The sequence below is a fragment of the Lacerta agilis genome, chromosome 9, assembly GCF_009819535.1.
Source record: "Lacerta agilis isolate rLacAgi1 chromosome 9, rLacAgi1.pri, whole genome shotgun sequence".
NCBI classification, from domain to species: Eukaryota; Metazoa; Chordata; class Lepidosauria; order Squamata; family Lacertidae; genus Lacerta; species Lacerta agilis.
Genome location: NC_046320.1, coordinates 29,005,280 through 29,028,593, shown reverse-complemented (window position 1 = coordinate 29,028,593; position 23,314 = coordinate 29,005,280). Strand labels below are relative to the sequence as shown.

At 46.0% G+C, this 23,314-nt stretch overlaps 1 long non-coding RNA gene across 1 annotated transcript; it reads right to left on the bottom strand.

Moving 5' to 3' along the window:
• Nucleotides 1–714: 714 nt before the first annotated feature.
• LOC117053042 lies at nucleotides 715–1,475 on the bottom strand. Its single transcript, XR_004427346.1, has 2 exons — nucleotides 1,378–1,475; nucleotides 715–898 (listed from the first exon to the last, which is right to left on the bottom strand). It is a non-coding gene; the product is annotated as an uncharacterized LOC117053042 (long non-coding RNA).
• Nucleotides 1,476–23,314: the final 21,839 nt, after the last annotated feature.

Sequence of the window (23,314 nt, the reverse complement as noted above, 5' to 3'; positions counted from 1 at the left end):
GTGTGTGCTATGTCTTGTGATCAATTATGTGGGGTGATGCTTACCTGGCTCCCCCCCACCTCATATTTACTCAAGTTGGCACCCCTGAACATTACTGGGGTTAGAACTGCAGAGGCTTCCATGATATTGGGATGGGAACCAATGAGGTCAGGTCTCCAGTACTGTACTGCTGTGGGGGAGAAGCCTCTCTTGAGATGGCCATGCTGTAAGATCTGGACTCCTTCCACCTAAATTCAGGTGTCAATTTATGAACAAATCAAATTTCTTAAAGCTATGACAGCCTCCACCACATATTGATTCTCAAAGGAACAGAGACCCTTGGTGAGCACCTGGAACCTGCTGAAATGTTGCCCCAGCTCAGCAGAGATTGGGGGTGACAATCCAAGCCTTGTAACCATGTTTTCCCCTTATATTGCTACAAGTTAAAGGGGGGGGGGCGGCGGCGGCAGCAGCGAGGTTGAACATGAAGGGAGAGACATAGACTATCCCTGTGGTGACTCTGCCTTTGTCTACAGCCCTTTCAAATTGCTGCCTGTAGAAATAAAGTTAAATGGCTATAGTAGTTTCTGTACGTTTTTTTTAAAAATAGAACTGAGCAGAACTATATCCCTAAGATATCTTGCTATCGGGCTCTGTTACATAAGACTGGGAATTTAATCAAAACACCTCTCCCTCTCTTTCAAAACATCACACCCTAAAAATAAGTGGTACACGTACATATTTGATGTGTATTCCTACCAGATCGTGAACAAAATGGATCTGACAACTTTTCCCCGAGTGCCTCTTCAATAGTCACTTAATGGAAATGTTGGAACGGAGAAGTCTGTTTAGAGTTCTTTCCTTCTCTTGCCTCTGAACAAAACCTTAATGGTGTGTTTACGGCCTCGAGCTATGCTGCCTGTGAAGAAAAGAAATCGTGGGTGGGTGGGTGGGTAGGGGAGAAGCTGGAAAACTCTAGGAAACACGTTCCTGCCGGTGAGGCCTCTGGAGTTGCCCATGTGCATCCCACATTGTGCCTTGCGCATGCTTTGATGTTTCTTTCCCCCATCCCCACACGTAAAACATACCTCATGGCCATCTTCCTCCCAAATAGGTGATCTGAAAACTCCCACTGATTTCGCGGGATGGGGGCAGCAGGATTGCCTCTGAATGCTCTATACACCAGAGATGTGTGTATGTACTTTTAAATCCTGCATGCTTATTCAGAAACAAGTTCCTCTGCCTTCTGTGGGGGATTCTGTTTAGGATTATTGCTGCCTCAGTGTATATTTGGACTTTTATTCATTCCCAAATATCTCTTAAGATGCTGCCACTATGCGAGCTAAGAAGAGTCGGTTTCAATTGACCATTAATGAATTAATTGCATTTCTATCTCACCTTTTTCTCCAAGGATCTCAAGGTAGTGTGCATGGTTCTTCCCACTCCTCATGTAATCCCCACAACAACCCTGTGAAGTAGGTCAGGTTGAAGGTCACCCAGTGAGCTTCGTGGTGAAGCGGGGATTTGAAACTTTGTCTTCCAGGTCCTAGTCTGTCACGACAACATACCACTTCCTGAAGAAGCGTCTCCACCCCCATCATTCAGCCCGGACACTGAGGTCCAGCTCCGAGGGCCTTCTGGTGGCTCCCTTGCTGCGAGAAGTGAGGTTACAGGGAACCAGGCAGAGGGCCTTCTCGGTAGTGGTGCCCGCCCTGTGCAACGCCCTCCCATCAGATGTCAAGGAAAAAAACTATCTGACTTTTAGAAGACACCTGAAGGCAACCATATTTAGGGAAGTTTTTAGTGTTTGATGTTTATCATATTTTTTATATTCTGTTGGGAGCCGATGGGCGGGGTATAAATATGTTGTTGTTGTTGTTGTTGTTGTTGTTATACGTCATCATCCTAATGGTAAGGATTGCAGCCTTAATCCTTACTTTTCTCATTCCCCTTGGAAGGAACTTTGGAGAACAGGAAGGGAACAACCAAAATGTATAAGAGAGAATTTTAGAAAATAGGAACATTGAAAGTTGCCTTATACTGAATGAGACCTTCAGGCTATCTAGCTCACTATTGTCTACACTGACTGGCAACAGCTCTTCAGAGTTTCAGGCAAGTGCATTCCCAACCCTATCTGGAGATGTTGGGGATTGAACCTGGAACTTTTTGCCTGCAAAGCAAAAATCCTTCTGCATTAGCCATGACCCATATCCATCCTACAGCGTTGAGAAACACTGCTGCTTGATGTGTTTCCCCTCCAACCAGCTTCCCTTTGAAAACTTAAGCCACTGAGGTCTGTACATAAGAGATATGCACAGATGTCACCATATGTGCAGATGGCAGTTTCATGAATAGGAGTTGGGGAGGGGTTGCAGGTGTGGGGAAACCAGACAGGTAATATGCATGGGTAAGGACATCTCCACCATCTCTCTAGTGTGTACAGCAGTGTGCAATGCAACTTGAAATGTGAGGGGGGTGGAAATCAACCTGTTGCATTTTAAGCCTCTAAAGCCTACATAGCTTAGCAGAATAGTCTTCTGCCCTTACTTCTATCCTGCCATCTCAAACATGGCAAGGCACAAGGCTAAGACACTTTCTTCCTATTCCCCACCACCCTTAGATTTGAAGCCTTAATTGTCTGCATTTTCCCCAAAATCAATGTGTTATTTTGAAAGAATATAAATTAATCAAAAGAACCACACACATATTGCATGTATGCACATTAAAAAATATGCAACCCTCTACAAAAAGGAAGATGCACACTCAGACACATGCACCCATACATGTGTGTGTTGGGGTGTGTGGGTGTGTGAAATACAGAGTCTGCTTTTGCCCATTTATAGTCAGCCTCGGTCATATTGGGATTTCTGGCTCAGGCCTGCAGTTAAATAAGACATAACATTCGAAATGTGATCCTCTGTGGGACTACTGTGGAATTATGAACAGTGTTCTCATTTCTGTCTTTCCCTAATGAAGGGCAGGGGACCCCAATGGTATCTGGCTAGCCTGTATAGATGTCTCATTGGGATACAACATTTGATGGCTTCCTGGAAAGCTTGTGCATAGCAAACACATTCCTCATTAGTTCACAGAGTTCTACAAATTCCAAAAATATGGTTTGTGTACAGATGACACTGCCACCCTTTCTAATAAGTGTAGAAACTCAGGCTTCTGGGAGGTGAGTGTTTGAGACAATTACCCGTACGTTACATAATAAGAATGAATTGGTAGATAATGAAAGTCGATTGACGGCAAGTACTGAGTTAGGAGCCTTCTTCAGTCTTCAGGGAACCTGTTAGAAAATATTTATTTTTCTATCAATTCTTCTACTACTAAATACTTCTTGAATGCCAGTGAGATGCTACTTCAGGGCAGATGGTATTGTGTGTATGTAGTTGTGTTAACCTGCAGTATTTAGCATTTATATAAAACTTTCAAATGTCACAGCATTTTGCATGACTTCTCTTGTTGTGATGCTTACAATGCAGCCTTTTCCGCTCTTTACCAGATCTGCGATGCTCCCGTGAGGAGGAAGAAGAGTCAAAGGACACCGAGGTTTGCAAGAGAAAAAGAATTTATTTGCAAGTCAGACAAGCAAATAGGTGCTGCATGGTCATCCACAGCAGGCACACAGTATATTTCCAGGCTCGTTCCTTTATACCCCTGGTCCCACCCAGGGTTGTGCAGCCCTACGGGTGAGATGCCGTGACTGCATATGCAGGTGGCTGAGTCAGCTGGATGTCCGGGCCACAAGATGTTTCTCTGCTGAGATGCTTTCTGGAACATCTTGCCACACTGCATACATGATTAGCTTGCTCCAAGGCTATGACAGCTGTGGTTGTTATCTTAGCTCCAAGGCTGTGACGGCTATGGCTTTAACCTTTTCCCCAGAACCTCAGATTCTGGTCCCCCTTCACTCCCTCCTTTTCTTTTGGACAGCCCTCAGGCTCGTCCCTAGGGAGCGGCTGATATTCTCTTGCTAGGGCAATTATTTGAGGTTGAACAGTTCTAGAGATCATTCTTTGGATCATATTCTGGGCACATTGCATCAAGCAGGGGATAAAAAAGCAGAAAAGCAGCAAGATTACCAATGGGCCAGCTAACATTACTAATATATCACAGAACCATCCCAAATTAGGCAACCAATCAGTGAACCAGTTCATGTCCCATCCGTTCCAAGTCTGAACCGGGACGTGGGCCACCTTTTCTATTTCAGCTGCCAAGTTCCTGATAGCTTCTCCATGGTCAGTGATATTAAAACAACATCCCCTCCAGTCAAGTTAAGGGCTTTGCAGAAACCTTCTTGCCTTGCTAAGATATAATCCATTCCAAGGTGTAACTGAAGCACAGCCGTTCTAGTTTCATCTAGCTGTTGCGCTGCCATCCTTAAAGCCTTTGTGGTAGCATTTGCCACATTTTCCACAACCGCCTGCAAGCGAATAATGCGGTTGAGATTATAGATAGGTTCTCTGGCTCCAGCTACTAACTCATTCTGGTCCCATGAAGCTGGATCATAATGTGCTATTATACGTTCAGGGGTCCATTCATCCTTTCCCCATTGCTGCGTGCTTAGCTATGGCTAAGATGTCTGTGGAACACCTCGTGCGTCTGTGGGCTGTAGGTCCATCAAGAACTCACATGGGCGGTACCAGGAAGGCTGGGTAACAAACACCATACCATCCATTAGGCAGCATGTGATATGCTTTCCTGCCACATACCCAATATGCCTCTCTTCCGAGGGCACTTCCAATGCGGGCATCAGTGGTGTTGAATTCGGCTTTCCATACCAAGGTGGTCAAGCAACTGGTTAGATTGCACCCATTTATTCCAGGGCTTTCCGACACTATTGTGCTGGGAACAAAGGTCTGGTTGCACTCTGACTTCCCTACGTATGTCTTGTTGTTCTTCCCTGACTTAGTCTGGTTTACGCATAGCCATCCTTTCACTCGGTAAACCCGGAAGGGAATGGTGTGATTCCACATGGACCCATCACCAACAGGTTTAAATCCAAACACTGGCGATGTCACCAGGGTGGCATTCCATGGGACGGGTAGGAGGGGCATTCCTGCCAAGGCATCAGTGGGACCCAAGGTGCACACAGAGCAGTTTGTTCGATTCTCTCCTTTGGCGATCATTTCAGCCATCTGGAGCCAGTAATTGTAAGAATGGCGAGTACCGAGTTCCCTCATCATTGCCCTAGGGCTGAGAGAGGTTCCTGCATTTTGTTGGCTCATTCCTGAACAAATGAGGGCTCCCAGCACTATGGCCATGGTTCCTGGGTTTCGCCCAAATAGACTATCCCTCCATACATTCCAGATCCATCCCAAAAACAGGAACATTATTATAGTGAAATTCTACTTCAACCCAACCTGGAATGGCTCTGCCAGCTCAGAGGGAGGTGTTCCTCGGGTTGACTCCATTACTTAGGACAGCATGGTGTGTCGCTAAAGAAGGGGTGGAGGTGCCTCCCTTGTTTACTTCCACTAGTTTAACTACTGTTCCGGCTGTGCCCTGTATGACTGGGGTTGTTATTGCCACTCTCTGGGGGTCCCTCTTCCTACCTAAGATAATTTCTAGTGGCCCACGGTGGTGCTCTCCCTGGTGGCAAGAGAATAACCCTAGTAGGCAAACAACCTGTTGACTGTAAGAGACCAGTCGGGCCCCTGTAATGTACAACTGAGAGACTTGGTAGTTTCTCCTATTCCCTCCTGGTACTGGGGTCACACAGAGAGATGGTATTAAACCTCCTCCCATATAAGTGCAATTCTCAGTCCAAATTTCCTTTGCTGGCTTCTTCTGCCGCGCGTAGAGGTGTCAGCTCCCGGGTGTGACACCAGCAGGGTGTTGGTTTCCCAGGCTTGACCTTGAAATGGTGAGTTTCAATGGATTTTCAGGATCAGCAGAGGCAGTCCAGTCAGCGACTACAGGCTTCACTCTCGTATGGTGGACACACAGGGTGACTCTGGCAACCTTGACTGCAGTTGGTGTTGTCAACAGGACGGTGTATGGATCTCGCCACCTGGGTTGCAGAGGAGTGGATTTCCAGTCCTTCACCCACACTTCGTCCCCTGGCTTGTAGGCATGCAGGGGCTCAACCAGCACACATGGGGTGCGGGTTTGGGTCCACCTGTTTAAAGATAAGAAAGTTTGAGACAGTGACTGCACATAATATTCCACATCCAAATCATGACTAGCAATAGGGAACATCATCCGGACATAGGGGATTGGTCTCCCAAACATCATCTTGAAGGGTGGCAGCCCCGTGCGCTTGGCTGGGAGGCCCCTCACGCGGAGCAAGGCTAAAGGCAACATGGCCACCCAATTCCTTCCTGTTTCCTGGGTGAGCTTGCTTAGTTGATTCTTCAGAGTGCGGTTCATTCGTTACCTTCCCCGAGCTTTGTGGACGGTAAGCTGTGTGTAACTTCCAATCAACCTGTAGCGTCACTGCCAACTCTTGAAGGATCTTTACCGGATTTGCGATGCTCCCGTGAGGAGGAAGAAGAGTCAAAGGACACCGAGGTTCGCAAGAGAAAAAGAATTTATTTGCGAGTCGGACAAGCAAATAGGTGCCGCGTGGTCATCCACAGCAGGCAAACAGTATATTTCCAGGCTCGTTCCTTTACCCCTGGTCCCACCCGGGGTTGTGCAGCCCTTACGGGTGAGATACCCGTGACTGCATCTGCGGGTGGCTGAGTCAGCCGGATGTCTGGGCCACAAGATGTTTCTCTGCTGAGATGCTTTCTGGAACATCTTGCTACACTGCGTACATGACTAGCTTGCTCCAAGGCTATGACAGCTATGGCTGTTATCTTAGCTCCAAGGCTGTGATGGCTATGGCTTTAACCTTTTCCCCAGAACCTCAGATTCTGGTCCCCCTTCAACAACACCCCTGCAAAGTAGATCAATGCTATTATCCCCATATTGCAGGTGGTGGACTGGGGTAGATAGAGAACAGGACATCTCTTTTTCAATGCATATCCTACCTTACTGCTGTCATGGAGTGCAAGGGTTCTGAAGTGGCTTTCCATTCATGCACACCGACTAGGCCCATGCCATACCTTTCTGTGATCTACAAGGACAACACTGAGACTAAGGAAGAGAGAGCTGACAGGCAGTGCCACCCACTAGATTAGATGTAACAAGGTAGAATGCTGGGGGTGGTGGAAGAAAAACTGAGATTGGTGAGGCAATGCCTCATCTGCCCTAATGGACCAGGTTCCACTGCCACCAACCCTGACTGCAGCCCTTTGCACTTCCTGAAAGCCGCTCTGAAGGTCTCCAAGCATCTGGAGGGGGTTTTCAGGGCAGGAGGGAGCTGCTTCCAGGACATGGTAGCACAAATGCCCCATTCCCTAAGCAAAATTAACTCCATGCTGCTTTAAATCCAAGTCCATCTTTCTATCCAGCTGTTCTCAAAGGTGATCATAGCATTGGCCCATTATATTCTCCCATCAGTGGAGTAGGAAGGTGGGGGCGATAGTGGTGGGGCACCCCGTGTTCCACCCTGGGGGGGGGGCGACACTTGGCGCACCCCGCAACGCCCAAGCCAAGCCCCGACACCGGTAAAACCCTGAGCAAGTTGCAGAACAAGGCAGTCTTGCCCTGCAGCCCGCTCGCAAACCTGCTTGGCGACCTGTGAGCAAGCCACAGAGCAAGGCCGCCCTGCCCTGCGCCCCATCCGAGGCCCGCCCCCGGTGGCACGCACCACCGGTGGGCCCCGAGCAAGCCGCAGAGCGAGGCCACCCTGCCCCGGGCGGCCCATCTGTCATTGACATGCACTGCTCTTTGCAAACCACACCCCCACCGCTGCCAGGTTTGCTGCCCTGGGCGGCCAAGCAGCTTCCTTCACCACTGTCTCCTATCAGCCCTATGAGGAAGTGGAGAAACCATGCTGTTTGCAAATGAGCAAATGTAGGCAAACCTATAAGAGATACCAATCCAATATTCTATGGTAAGTAAAAGGTATCCCCAAACTATTTGGGCAGTGTGCATTTATGAAAGGTGTGTGCATTCTAGAAGGATATGATGTAATATTTCAGTTGGTTAGAGCAGTGTTTTTCAACCACTGTTCCGCGGCACACTAGTGTGCCGCGAGATGTTGCCTGGTGTGCCGTGGGAAAAATTGAAAAGTAATTATAAAATACTTTCTTTGTGTTTATTTGATTCCTATTCAAGAGAATTACTTTATATATAGTCAATATAGGCACAGAGTTAATTTTTTTAAACATTTTCTAATGGTGGTGTGCCTCGTGATTTTTTTCATGAAACAAGTGTGCCTTTGCCCAAAAAAGGTTGAAAAACACTGGGTTAGAGCATGGTGCTGATAATGCCAAGTTTGCAAGTTTGATTCCTGTATGGGACAGCAGCTTATTCTTCCATTGCAGGAGGTGGACTAGATGGTCATGGTCCCTTGCAATTCTACAATTCTATGATATGTTATTCTTTCCTTTCAAAAATAAATAATAATAATACCCTGTCTTTAGAGCGCACTCATAGTTTACACAGAAGTAAGTCTCACTGGTTTGGATTCAAGAGACTGGTGTGCCTGCGGGGGGGGGGGGAGAGGAACCAAAGGAAGGAAAATCTTACCATGCACCCCACTCCCATCTGATTTTTGGGAGTATTAAGTGATAGAAAGCTGTGATCTCATGCCCAAGCTGGCCAGATGATAAACAGAGAGAGGGGATGGAAGACCATGCAGGCTGAAGCAGCCAACTATCTTTATGGACTTTCTACAGAATATCCCCGCCTAATTTATGACATGTCTTTTCAAGCTGAAACTGCCACCAAGTGCTCATCTGCAGGATGAAAGGGGAAAGCTTTTGTTCCGGGTAGAAAAAAAGAAACCACTTACAGCCAGAGTCTACTTTGCCACATGCTTCATAGCTGGGCAGAGGGTTGGCAAAGACTTCAAGGTCACATACAAGCCTTCTTATATTGAGGAAAGTCTTTTTCAGATCCTGATAGCCAAGTCCCGTGTGTCACGGTCTTACTGCGTTATACGTGCCATGCTGTTGTAGGTATTGGATAGCGGTTCAAATCATTTACCGGTAAGTGTGGTTTTTCCAGAGGATGCTAATCCATTAAAGTGAATGGGTAGTTTTCCCCCCCCACCTCCCTCCTCCTTACTTACAAGCTCAAGGGTGGCACTGCCTGCCAGCTTTCCTCCTTAGTCACAGCATTGTCCTTGTAGAATTTGGTGGGAAGTGGGGAGCAAGGGAGAGAAAACTAGAGTTTGTATGTATATATCATTGGCTCTGACTCCACCTACTGTTGGCCTCCCAACCTTCCACCCTACCAGCATGAAGTGCACCAGCCACCACTGAGGTTTTCTAGGAATGATAAAAAAAACAAATTCACACTAAAATGCATGCAGTTTTAGAATTGGCAATCTCCTAAACTAGAAGTTCCCAAACTGTAGTCCATGGACGACCTGTGGTCCCAGAGCTTCACTCAGGCAGTCTGCAATGTGTCTGTGGATTTGTGGCTGAACATGGGAGATGTCATATGCATCACCTTTAATATTGGTTGACGGGGGTCTCTTGGAGCTTCAGGGATTGAATCGGAGACCTAAGAGGAAGAAAGTCACAACAACTGTTGACTTCGCTTTGAACTCTCCTAGGTAGCCTTTTCATGGAGATTCATTTTCAGGATTTGAACTTTGAACATTGCACCGATTCAGCTTAGGGTGGCCATGTGATAGCATCTGAGTCAGCCTGAAGAGGGAGTTCTCTGAAACTGAACAGCTGGCACACTCCTATGGCAACTTAAATGAGTACAAAATCTGCTTTAGGGATGCCCAACTGGCTAGGATTCTATGTTGCCCTTTAAAGGCATATGCAAACAGTGAAACATTGGGTGGAAGGCAACACTTGGATGCTATGGGTTCCAAATTAAATCTGACAGGGAAGAGGAATCCCATCCCACAGCAACCAATGAGGGTTGAATATGGACATAGAATGCAGACTGACTATGAGGAAGGTCAGGAGCAGAAAACCGGAGAGAAGAAGGGAGGGGTGGGTGGGTGAGTGGGGGAATTGTTGAAACTCTGAACAGAAGCACTCCACACTGAATTACAGTATTACAGAGATCCACTTGTTCCTTCAAGTTCGATGTTCAGGGTATGAGTGATACTGCTTATGTAGCCAAAATAACAGCACCAAGACAGGAGGGAGGTACTGTCTGGATTTGGTGAACCCCAAGATTTGGAGGAGAAGAAAAAATCGGGGAAACCCCCAATTCATCAAGAGCAGGCCTTATTTACAGCCAATCCTGCACCGAGTCTGGCCTCCCTTCATAAGCCTCTGCTGATTAGGAGGGGTTTATACAGGAGCCGAACTTTTGACAGGATTGGGCTCAGAGTCAGACCTATCTCATTCCTCTCCTGCCTTTCCCAGCAGCGACGCTCTTTTGCTTGGCTTAAGCGTAAGAAGATCCACCCCACCTCTCTCTTTCTCTCTCCCCCCGCCGCCCCAAATCCCAACCGAACCGGTCTTCTGGTATTTGGAGCAATTATGCGGTGTGTGTTTCCCCCCTTCCTATTGGGACGATCTGTCAACAGCTTCTGGAAGCAGCTTATTCATCTTCATTAGGGCTCCAGCGATATGTCATTCCGGAGAGGGGGGAAGACGACGAAGCCAATTTGGCTGGGATGATCAGGGAGCGAGGTCACGCTGCGCACCGAGGACTCTGTGGGTGCGAGCAAGGCTGGAGCGGGCACGGCCGGGGGAGTCACTGGGGTGTCAAAGGACCCGCCGCTCCCCCGGGGAATCGACGACCCTCACCCCCCGCCCCGGGCTCTTCACATCCTCGTTAGCTATCGCGATCAGAGGCCGGCTGTGTGAAGGGCTGGCCTAGGACTCTTTGCAGAGGGAGTTTTAGGCTGCATTCCGAAGCAGGAAGAAACCCCACTGGAATGAATGGGACGCATTCCAAGGAAATGCACGCAAGACGGAGAGGAAGGGAGAAGCAAGATTCAGAGGGAAGGCAGAACCAGGACGGAAGGAGAGCCTCGGCGGGACTGTGGAGGTGCAAGGGCATCGACGTCGATTTCATGGGAAGCTCTTCGCCCTCCGCCCCAAACACTCCCTGGAACCTTAAACCAGTAGACTGGCTTCTGTTAAGACGGGTTCAGTACCTGCAGAGAGAGAGAGAGAGCACTGACACAATTCTCTGCATACTATTGTTAGCCAAAAAAATTTTTTTTTAAAGAAAGCCATGTTAGGAGCCCCAGTGGCACAATGCGCCTGGCTGTTAACTACCAGCTTATCTTGACCTAAAAGACAGAGAAACACACACACCCCGCGCGAAAACCGGGATATGAAAAGCGATTGCTACAACCATAAACCAGTGATGAGGAATTTTTGGCCCTCCAGATGTTCCTGAACTACGCCTCCCATCGTCCCTGACCATTGGCCATGCTTGGTGGGGTTCATGGGAGTTGTAGTTCAGCAGCATCTGGATGCCAATGGTTCCCCACCCTGCGGTAAAGAGAAGAACTCCCAACTGCAACTTTTATTGCAGTGCCCAGTTGCTCCCTAAGTTCCCGATCAATTCCTGATGATGGTGCTCTAGTCTAGACCAAGACACCGCTGCCACAATCACCTGCCCTTTTGGCAGTCCTGTACATTTTCCCGGGAAAACGCCCTTCCATTCGAGGGCCTGTAAAGGGTGCCACGATAACAGGCGCCTTTAAGGGGCCGCATAACCACATAGCACTCTTGAAACAGTATATCACGCTGTTAATTGAGGGCAAAGCCGCAAGCATGGATTGGGATTCTTAAATCATTCTCATATTATATGTTATATACCGCATAGATCACGGCGAAGACGCACGTTCCTAATCAATAAGGCTGCAAATCCAAGCACATTGCTGAGAAGTGCACTCAATGTGCCTTCCTTCTTGGAAAGGGCTTCCAAAACACACACCTTTATTTAAGTGTCCATTATGTCCTGTTCACCTTATAGACCATTATACTCTTTTAAATCTCTTCCTCGCTCCGTTTGGAATTTCCGTTCATTTTGTCGGTTATTATACTCCATCTTAAGTCATAGTAGGCTACTGATGCCAGAATTTGCAAACCGCAGCTTCGCCATTTAACCTTTTGCCGAGTCTTCCCTGATATTTGCCGACAGGGCGTTTCGAAGTGATTATTGCAGTCCATCCGATGTTTTTTCCCATTTAAATCGCTCTCTGGAGACCCTAAGAAACTCTGGAGTTGGCAAAAACTCGACCCGTTTGGAGCCCAGCCTGAACGGTGCCAAAAGTATGTTCTGCGCACGCTTCTTGCTTTTCCAAAAGAAAGCGGTGGGTGGCGCTCGAGTTCCCTCGCATTATTAACCCGACGGATGCTGTGAGCTGCGGGCTGACTCAGGCTGGCTGGCACACGTCTCTAGGAGAGACCGAGGCAGAGAAATGGGCAGCTGGAATGTTTTTAGAATAGCATATATTTATTTAAATGAATGCTATTTAAAATGGTTAAAATGTCTCCCTAGACAGAATTAGGGATTCTAGGAAAGGCTATTTTTGGTCAACCAAAAAAATGCTTATATTCCCAAACCGTTTGAAGAATTCCCGCATAAAGGATTGGATTAGATCATATAAAACAGTTGGCGTTCCTGTAATATTCAAAGAATGGAGATTTCCCCTGATTTAGCACTTTAGGGCAAGAGAAAGAAAGATCAAATCTGTTATGCTTCTGAAGCCAATTGTTTTGTTTTGTTTTGTTTTGTTTTTAATCACATTGATAAACGGTCATTTTAGCAGAATAAGATTGTGGGCGGACACATAAACCAGGGGATCATATGTTTGAATGCTTCCCCCATTTACTGTTTCTTAAAATATCGCCCTATAGTAGAAAAGTCTGAGCTAAACTATTTCACCCGGTATGGTAGATTGCAAGACTTAAGCCTAAGGCATGTGCTACCCCAGCAACAGAAAGAATGGGAAATGAGGTGGTTGTATAACATTGTCACTTCTGACAACAGATGAGGGGCATTTTAAAACAACAACAACACTGCTGTGTAAATATATCCCTGCAGGTTGAATAGTAGTGCATCAGGGAGTGCTTTGGATCAGAGAATGTTGCACTATCTCACAGCCAGACAAGGCTCCTTACCAGATATTCATTTACCAAGGAATCACACCCATACACTCATATCCTCAGGCTCCCGTTCCTTATATTGCGCTTGTGCACGTCTGTAAAGGTGTGCGCAAAGTAAAGCCTCCCCCCCCCTTTAAAAGTCAAGGACGACCAAATTGATTTTCGGAGACAGTCAAATACAATTATCCCCGCGCTATGGGACACAAGGCAACGCTGCGCTGGAATTAACCTCCTTTCAAGATTCTCTAACGATCACACGATTCATTTGCTCCCTTAATCCTAATAACCTTGCCAGCATCAGTCTCAATAAGAGACTCCATTGAATAAGCCAACATCTGAATACATTTATGAGCTTGCTGAGATAACATTGCTCGGCCCCTTGTACTGTCCATTACAGACAGCCTGCGAAAGTGTTCAGACGGACTGGGAGACAGAAACGGAAAGCGCCATTCCACACGGGCTGATAGAACACCGGGAGAGTGACAATAAAGCGACACCCTGGTCCATTTCTCGCGTCTGTGCTAGTAGAATTGGGTTGTCCGTCCTTTGCTCTGGTTCAGTTCGCTTCTCCACGAGGCAGGGGTGGGGACTGTCTCAGAGCAAAACGCATGCACGCCCGATCTGAGCAAAGGCCCAGGCCGTGCAAGAAATGGGAAAGACTCCAAACCCTTTCTTGGGCAACATTCACGGCCAGGTTTCTCTTTGCTCAGATACCCCGAACCATTCAGGGCCCTTAGACTCAAAACCGAAAGGCACCGAGGTTAGAAGGGGAGGAAGAAAACTTGTTTCACGCCAACGTGAACTTAGGGGACTCTTTTTGTTCGACTATTCGGGACTAGTCTAACAGAGGACGGTAAACTGTGCAGCCAAGCCCCGCGATCAGACTAAACTGGGGCAGGATGGAGTCCAGAGGCCAGTGGCATATTTCCCCATTTTATCACGGATAATGCATGTCCCGAGGCTGAGTCCTAGATCAAATCGAGCTCTGGGGATATTAAGGTACGCCTTGGGTGGAGGACAATCCTTAAGCCGAAGGACAAGCAGCACTAAACACCCCCCCCCCTTAGTCATGGACAATACTGTCCCCCCTGACTCCAGTAAATAAATAGAAATACTTAACTAACTGACCAATTGCGTCACAGATAACGAGTTTCCTCCCGCCCCCCAACATAAAGCCCGCCCCTCCAATAAATCCTGGCTACGCCCATTGTATTAGTCCTCTTGGATAAAAGGGTCCACGTTTAGAGCGGTGGTGGCCTGTCCCCACTCCACTGCTCCATTAATAAGCCCAGCTCTTTCCTTTCATCCATGATGTTTTGGGAGTACACTGATTTCAAACAAGCGGTGTATAAGGTCGAAATGTCAAACTGCAATTACAGCTTTGAATGTGCTGCCCTTTCTCCGTTTCCTCACCTGCCAGTGTGAGGAGCGGGAATCTGTTTTATACCACGTGGTTTCTCCTTCTCCCCATCTAGTCCAGAGTTAGCCACAGTGGTGACTTCCAGATATGGCTAGACTGCAGTTTCCATTAGCGCCAACCAACGTAGCCATTGATCATCAGGGATGATAGGAGCTGTAGTCCACATTGACTGCGGGTGCGGCTAATGTGAATTATGATTCAACCCCATCTGGAGACCACCCTTGGCTACCCCGATCTAGCCCATCATTGCCTTTTCAGTCTTCTCCAATCTAGTGCAGCGCAGATGTTTCGGGCTACAACTCTTTATCAAGCCCCAGCTTAATGGGTCTATATTCTGACTAGTCCTCGCGAGTCTGCTACTTGATCTTTTTTAACCCTAAATATGCCACTAAGGGAACTTGCACGTGTTTGCCCATTGAGCTAAAGCCCCGGTTCTTCCACCTGAATATTCCCGTTTTGATTTGGGCAATAGGTCGGTGCTGCAAGCGAATTACCTTATGGTAGGATCTGACCAAGGCCACCCATGGAAACCTGTGGCAGAGAGGCAGGAGGCCTGCGCTCCAGATGTCTGCGATATCAGACACATTCCAGAAACCGACACCACTCATAGCCTCCCTCGGCTTGGAGCACACAACAAACAGCTGCTGTTTGCACGTTGTAAGCCACCGTTTCCTTACAGGCAATGTATACAGTTTTCTGTAATACACCCTCCCTTTTTTATCAGTGAGATATTACAGGGATGGCTCGCAGCTCCTCCAGACGTCCCTCTCTTTCTGCACTTACAGCCAATTAAAATAAAGAGAGCATCCCACGCCAGGATGGATTAGAAACAAGGCTGAACAAAATCTCTGGTCTTAACCAACTGTCTCTCATCTTTTGAAATGCCCCACGAATATATTTGCAAAGTAATAATAATAATAATACTGCTCAAGAATTAAAATACAGGCACGTTTACTCAGAAATTTCATTGAGTCTCATTAGCTGCTCCAAGGACCACTTTAAAAATCACAAAACGGTAAACTCACTTTCCAGCATTACAGGAATCTTCTCCAAGTTCGCTGTCAAACAACACGAAGTTGAGGGGAAAGAAGAAAAGAGTCGAATAAAATATGCGTTAGTTAGACGACGTAGCGGAAGCTCCATCTCCTGCTTGTTAAGCTGGGCGTCAGACAGCGATTTCTGTCCATTGCAATCACTGTTTGTTCCAAAGCAAAGCATCCTGGCCGTGAAGCATTCTGGGAGCAGGAAAGGCAGTGGCCTTCTCTCTCCCTCTGAAAACATCAACGCCAGCAGTTATTGGAATCGGTCTTTGGTAGGAATCGGAGGTCTGAAGTAGCTTGAAAGTCAGAATAGGGGAGGGTGGGTGGAACCAGAATGAGGGGGAAAAATATCAGAATGCGGGGTGGGGGGTGTCAGAATGAAACACACAACACACGAGGAAACGGTGGCAGTCTTTGCTGTTAGAAGAGCTGGAGGTTTATTTTAGATGAAGCAGAACGCATCAAAGCCAAATTCGGTAGTATTGCCCAGTGGTCGGGAAAGGTATGTCCTTACGCCTTCAGACACAGCGCTAGCCCTAGCTTGGTAGATAGTAGTACGTGTCCTTTAGGATTCGGCTCCTGCACAGCTAAACTCTGGATAGCCTCAAAAACGCAGACCGGTTGTTAATGTCAGAAAGAAGAAAAATAATTCCATTTGCTTTGGTGCAGCCAGTGATCTTCTGCACTGGGAAGAAACAAAACTAACCGGTCTGCTAAGAATGTCGTGAATCACCCAGACTACCGTATCGTGCGCTGCAGAAGCGGCTTCTATCATGACCCCCTAGGAGCAACCCTTAGAAAAAACATACTTAAGCCACCCCTCCCCACCCCAGTTTTGTGTAACGGACAAAGTGAGAGTCTTCCGCAGGAGAGCTGTATCTGACTGTTGCAAGGGACCGAGGGGATCTGTGGCACCTTAAAGACAGAGAATGAGGCAGAGTTTTGCGAAAGGTAGCTACAGTATTCTCATACTGTACTTATCCTGGTCGGTACTGTTGTTGTTTTTAACCGAATAAGGTCCACCCAGCCTTTTTGCATTATTATTTTGCGTCTCTCTTTTTTGCTTTCTGCGGATCAGAGGACGCTCCGTCCTGCGCATAGTCCACGATCCAATTAATCTCAACTGCATTCCTTGGATTGAATAGGATTCTCGGTCCTGCTGCAACTCCACACACAACCCCCCTGAGTTGCAATTGCACAGCCAGAACTTTAAACCCACCGACCGAAGCCAATGACTGGAGTAGCAGGCAAACCCAAAGCGCCTTCTTTGGAGCTACACCCAACTGAAATGAAGGAAAATGTGTTGAGAATTCCAGCGATGCCCACATGATGCCAATCCTATGTGTGGCAAACAATTTAACAGGGTTGCCGAATGGGCCTTGGTTGGTCCTGATTCTGCGTTGTTGCATTATATTTTAAGTGCAATCCTACGCATGCCTGCTCGGAAGTAAGTCTCAAGCGTGTCCAATGGGACACACACACATAAAGTGAACATGCGGAGGACTGGTGCCTTAACAGTGGTCATATATATATATACACATGCTTCTATGTCATAGTGAGAAGGGAACAACAAAGAAACGAGAAGCTCAGGAAATGCAGTTTAGGCTGCAATTGTATCCCATTTACTTGGCTGGAAGTAAACCCCATAGAACTCAATGGGAGTTACCTCTGAGCACAGAGGAATGTTTTGCTGACGTGATTGTGTAAGGCCAAAGTCCGAAACAGCCTTCCTGGGAACCTACTCCCTTGGCTTTTCTGGCGGTTGCTTCAGAGTATCCTATTCAGAAAGGACTGCACCCTACAGTATCTTTGATGTGTTGCCATTGATAACAAGAAAGCTATTTCCTAGACTTGACGAAATCTTTAAAGTCTTGAAGGGTCCCATTTATTTCTGAGCAAATGCCTTGAGGATCACTGGCATCCACTGTCTTCGGGTGTATAATGCATACTTCTTGAATATGGCAGTCTGGTTTAGCTGATGGACCAGTTAATCATTTATCTTACTTACAATTGTGTGGAGTGGTCTATGCGCCAGCGATATACCTAAAATCCGTGGACTATTACGGAGGGCACTCTTTGGAAACTGTCAGTGTCTCCATTATAAAATGCTTCCTTTGAAGGGTTTTATAACACATAAAAATTTGCTCTGGGCAGAACATTAACATATCAAGTCTCACGCCAAGAAGTGAATTTTATGGATATGATTATTTATTTACATTTAGGGGAAGAGGGAGTTCGCCCTCATTCTTTCAATCCTTTCTCACTGTTATTTTATTCTACTTTTATGTACTTTAAAAAAAATTCTTTTAAAATAAATAATTCTTATCATTCTGTCTGCATTCATTTCAACACACAACAAACCCTGGCCTTTAACACCTGAGAGATTTATTTTTATGACACACACAATTCTCTTGAGTATAGCCTGTTTTAACTGTTTATAATAATGTACTGTATTTTTAAATCATTAGAATCTTCCTTGCTTCTTACCGAGGGGAGGTAAGAAATCTAATTATTAATTTTATTAGAACACCTATCCTTCATCTTTCAGCGGCTGCATAAACGTCTCTCCTGATTTTTTTAATTAAAGGGGTGGTGTAAATTTTATTTTAAAAATCATTTTGTAATAATTTGTTATGAATGCAAATAAATGGTAGTAAGTCTGCCATTGAATACTTCTTCCCTCCAATACCTGACGATTCCTTTGTATGAAGTCTTCCCACTAAAAACAGGATGTGATGGGACTCTCCAAAACCCCAGACTAACAGGGCTCCAGCACCTATGCAGAAGATCTGTGTTGTGTATTCAGACATTTCAGAATCTTAACTGGACACAGGGGCAAAAAAAAATGAAGAATTAGAAGAAAAGAGAAAGGGGGAATGTTTATAGTCAAATGAGGACAGCACTGAATATTTAAAATGTGTCAATGAGGCCTTTTAAAATATATTTTAAATTGTTTACGAAAGTAATTAGGTTACATAGGCTGTGCATTAGCGGTCGCTGATAGTGGTGAACTTAAGAAACACTTAGACCACACCACAAAACAGGAATGAATGCCTGAGCCATACACAGGCCATCATTCATCACAAATCCCTAGTGCCGAAATGCATGTTTTAAAATTCCAATGAAGGCAAGTGGTTTTTACATTGAATCTTACAAGAGGATTTAGCGAAAGAGTATAAGCATAAAAACAGAAAGATTGAACCGGGACCCCAACTATCTCTTTTAAAAAGATCCCACCTGGTCTCTAAGGTGCTACTGGAAGGATTTTTTATTCCCCCCCCCCAAAAAAAAAATCATGAGAAACAATGGTCTCTATGGCAGCTCAGTCTAGAATATAATATCAGAATTATTGCGTCCTGTTTTCCAGGATGTGTGTTTTCGAATGGGGCATTATCGTTTCCTTCACAAGCTGGAACGAACAGTTGATTAAAGAATTAACTTTTTTTCAACCAGCTACCAGCTATTTATTAAAAACAAGCCCAGAAACAAAAACTCCCATCGATTCACTGAACTAGAGGAAAAGGGGGTTGGCAATGAATTGAAAAGGCTTTGTCCTGAATGAACGGTTTCAAATACGTGGGATTTTTTTTATGTTGTCCAGAGTCTTTCCTGCATCCCCCACATCCGGTGAGAATAAAGCCCCCGCCCAGAGAATCAGAGCTAGAGGATTCATCTGTCTGCTGCTGGCTGCAACTCCCAAGTTACTGGGAAGCAAAAAACATCATTGGATCCACATCGGTGCTTCAGATGCTCTACACACAGTTAAGATCACCCGGAGTGACCCAGTTAAGTTTTACAACACTTCAACCACGAAAAGGTGGGTTTCTTCTCCATTAATACATTTCAGGTTTATGGGAGGCAGGAGCAGGTATTCTACACGGCTTTTAAAACCAAGATGGCAAAACATAAAAGTCTCCAGCATCCGGAATTGGGCAAAGCTTTGGAAGGAAGAGCCGGATGATCCTCCAAACGACGGAGTTTATGAGCTAGCCGCGAGTATTAAGCCTTAAGCCGCCAGCCAGCCGCGAGTAAAAGGTAAAGGGACCCCTGACCATTAGGTCCAGTCGCAAACGACTCTGGGGTTGCGGTGCTCATCTCCCTTTATTGGCCGAGGGAGCCGGCGTGCCTTAAAAAAAAGACGTCATCTGCTCCAATGTAGTCCACGGAAGATCAGGTTATAATTCTGCAAGAGGTCTGCAGTAACGCAATAGGGAGGGCAAGGTATGGACTGCAGGACTATTTTAAAGTGGTGTCAGCCTGCCTACTTGGGAGTCTCACTGGCATGTGTTAGGTTAACAAAAAATAAATAAATGGGGATGTTTTTTTGGGGGGGGGACATAAGCTGCAGCTTATTCTAAAATGATTTATGTTTTAAGCAATACATTTCCACACACCGTTAAACAGGCTGCAGCACAACTCCTCAGATATATACCAGAAGAATATGTTTAGCTCACCTCATGGCCTGGGTGCTTAAGTGCCATGTGACCCTCGGTTTCTACCTTCTTGAGTTACGATTGCCGCGGTGATGGGACAGAGTTGTAAGAATCCTGTTGTTGGCTTTTGTCTGCTGACTTTACCATTAGGCAGTTAAATAAATCTCTTATTTAAGTTAATATCATAGTCTTAGCGCGGGGTAGCATTCGGATTTCCTGCCTCGGGCAGAAAAGACATCTTGATCCTTCTCTGGTTTTTGATTACTGAAATGTTTGGCGTTGGCAGCATCCGGTGAAGTTTAATTCCAGTCCTCGGGTTTGTCTGTTGACTGAGGCTGCCTCCGTTTCCTGAACTTGAAAGCAGTGCTTTGAAAAGCAGCGTTCCTGTGCATGCTTCTTTGAAAGCAAACGCCGCTGAACAAAGTGAAACTTGCTTTCAAGCAAACGTATTTGGAATTGGCCTGAATCATTACCCTTGTGTTGGGTCCCATGCTATGATTGTGCCTGGGAGGGAGAGGGAAAATGAAGCATCTGAATGACATTGCTATTGGGAAACTGAGTTTTTCCCTGAAGGGTTCGATAATCTGCCATAAACGAGGGGGGGGGAAGGGAAGTGGGCACAGTACAATGAGGGGGGAGGAGCACACACCCACACATCAACTGAATTATTACAATGATAGCAATACGCCAGTGATAGGAAACAATTAAGGAATTTTTTTTGCAGATTTTCGATCGTGCTCTTCTGTAAAGCAGGGTTGCGTGTGGATCGCCCGATCCGAATCAAGTGGCAGTCGATTCCACAGGAACTAGCAACCCTCTCTGCATCCTCTTCGCTTCAAAGCTCGGCCCATGAGTTGAGTGATTGCGGATCGCAGTTAAGAAACGGACGAGAGGCCATCCTGAAAGAAAATAACTCCGGTAGCCCTAGCAGACGCCTCTCTTCAGACCTCGCCTCTGCGTCGCGAGCGTTTCCCATACAAGTTCTTCATATTTCACAAGTTTCTGACATTCCTAACTCCAGTGGAAATGCTTTCAAGAGTACTTCCAGGAGGGGCGGAAGGAGAGTGAGGGTAGTTGGGGAGAGAGGTCTGTAAATGCGCACCCCTTGAACCACATAGCATTTTATGGGCACTCAAAATCATCGAAATTGCCCATAAGGCTACTCGATTTGTCTGTATACAGTCATGATATAGAATAACGACGCATTTAATGTTTCAAATCGCCGGCGGAGGTAAACCAATTCTCAGGTGTAACGATTACAAAACGCCTTAATAGCCGTCGCCGTTACATGCAATTTACCGCACTCCCCTAACTCCACCCTCTTTGTTCGCATAGTTGTGATTTACAGAGCCGCTCGAGCGCCAGGGTGGTGGCGCTTTGATTCCAGCATTAAGACTGAGCCAGTAATTCCCTAACTAGCCTAGACGAGGAGAGGGAGAGGATCTGGCTGGGAAACGATTGCAACAAGGAGTCCCCAAACCTAGAGGTTTGTCTCAAGGAACTGCTGCAATTTCTGGTTTCGAAAGAAAGAAAATTCATTCCTTGACCCGGTGGTTGCTCTTTTTATTTTCTTGGGCATTGCTACAGACGAAGAAGTACAGCAACCAAAAATAGAAGCCCGGTGCACTTAAACCGAAGAGCCTGCATTCTAGCAAACTTCCAAGTAACAGCTGAATTTTGCACACGTCTCTTGAAAAATGACATTGCAATCCTAACCAGTAATAGTGGTTTTTTTGGACGGAGCTGTTGTATCAGCCCCACTGATTATTCAGAGCAGGAAGTTTCCAAAGAAACTTGCAAAACCTTTCTAATCAATGGGATTTATTCCCAAATTTGTGAGGTGCAATGCTAGTTCAGCTTACTTCAGCATGGGGGGACGGGGAACGGGCATGAATCCTTGTCCTTCGGCTTAACAGGACTGTGGATCGGTTGTTTACTAAGAGCATCAAATTAGCGGTCAGATGTTTGTACTGCTATTCAGATCTCCATACTTTGCTCTCCTTAATTCTACAAAGCCCATTGTAGAATTTATTCCAGACTCTGTATTTCAAATGGAATAGAATTGATTACCTTCAGTGCATTTACTTGGAGGTGCCCCCGGGATCTACTTTCAAGTCAGACTGTTTGTGAGTTTAAAAATTGCACTTGCGTTTCTAGTGGAAATTTCGTTTTAACTCAAATGAGGAACTTGGTATTGTCGCATGACAGTCCTAAAGACCCCCAGCCTTGATTTGGGCTCTGGTTAGGCCTATTGTAATCAATGAAAAGTTTTTAGTGATTCATTTCCTTTTTTAAAAAAAGCAAGCTAAGGGAAGACCCATTTCAAACGAAACTAGGGATGAATTTGAGGGCAGCTTTAAGAGGCCAGGTTAGTATATTTGTATCAACTGACCTGTTATAGGATTTGCTCCACTAGCTACCATGTCTTTAACTGATCAATAGATTATTGAACCACTTCACATTAAAATTTTCTCAGTCTTTAAGTGCAGTTCTGAGGATAGGGCAATCTGAACAGTAGATGATTGGAACCGAAGCTGACTTTTGCTACAAATAGTAACCTGCTTGCTTATAAGTAATTTAAATTTAAATAAATTGACCTTCACTTGGAAGAAAATTGTGTTTTGGGGTTGTTTTTTTAAAGGAAAAAATCGGCATGTGAGCACCATTACATGATGGGCCACCTTTTTCAATTAAAATGCATTCGATTTGGCAACAATGGGGGTACCTGGGAGAAAATCCCATTGAATTTGGCAGGACCGGTTTTTTAATGAAAATCTTTCTCTCGCACACAACCTGGGAGTCAGTCTATCTGAAATCATCCCGAATAGCAAAGAGTAGCTTGTGCCCACTTAAAGGCCAACGGATTTATTGTGAGATGAATTTTCGTGGACTAGAACCCACCTCACCTGGTAATATGGAAGGTGCGTTGTATACACACACACACTTGTATGGGGGGTTGGGATGGTGAAGAGTGGGGCCAACGAAATCTAAGAGGTATAGCAGATCTGTGTACAGGACAAGAACAAAACTTCTCGTTCATAAAATCCACTCTATTCTGTTGGGTAGCCTACCCATCAAAACCTGAGGCAGCAAAACTTACCCTGTCCCAGCCTCGGTTGATTGGAAAGACCCAAGGCGGCTCCAGAGTAACTAAACAGCGTAAGCACAGCTAAAGGATGATTTCTACAAATCTTTCCATTGGAAGGATATTGGTGCTAACCTTAATAACCATAGTCGGCTCCTGGGTTTTTGATTGAGCTGGGAGTCCTAGGTGATTTCACAGGGCCTTACTTGCAAGTAAACGAGTTTTGGATCTCAACCTGCCGAATATGTACTATC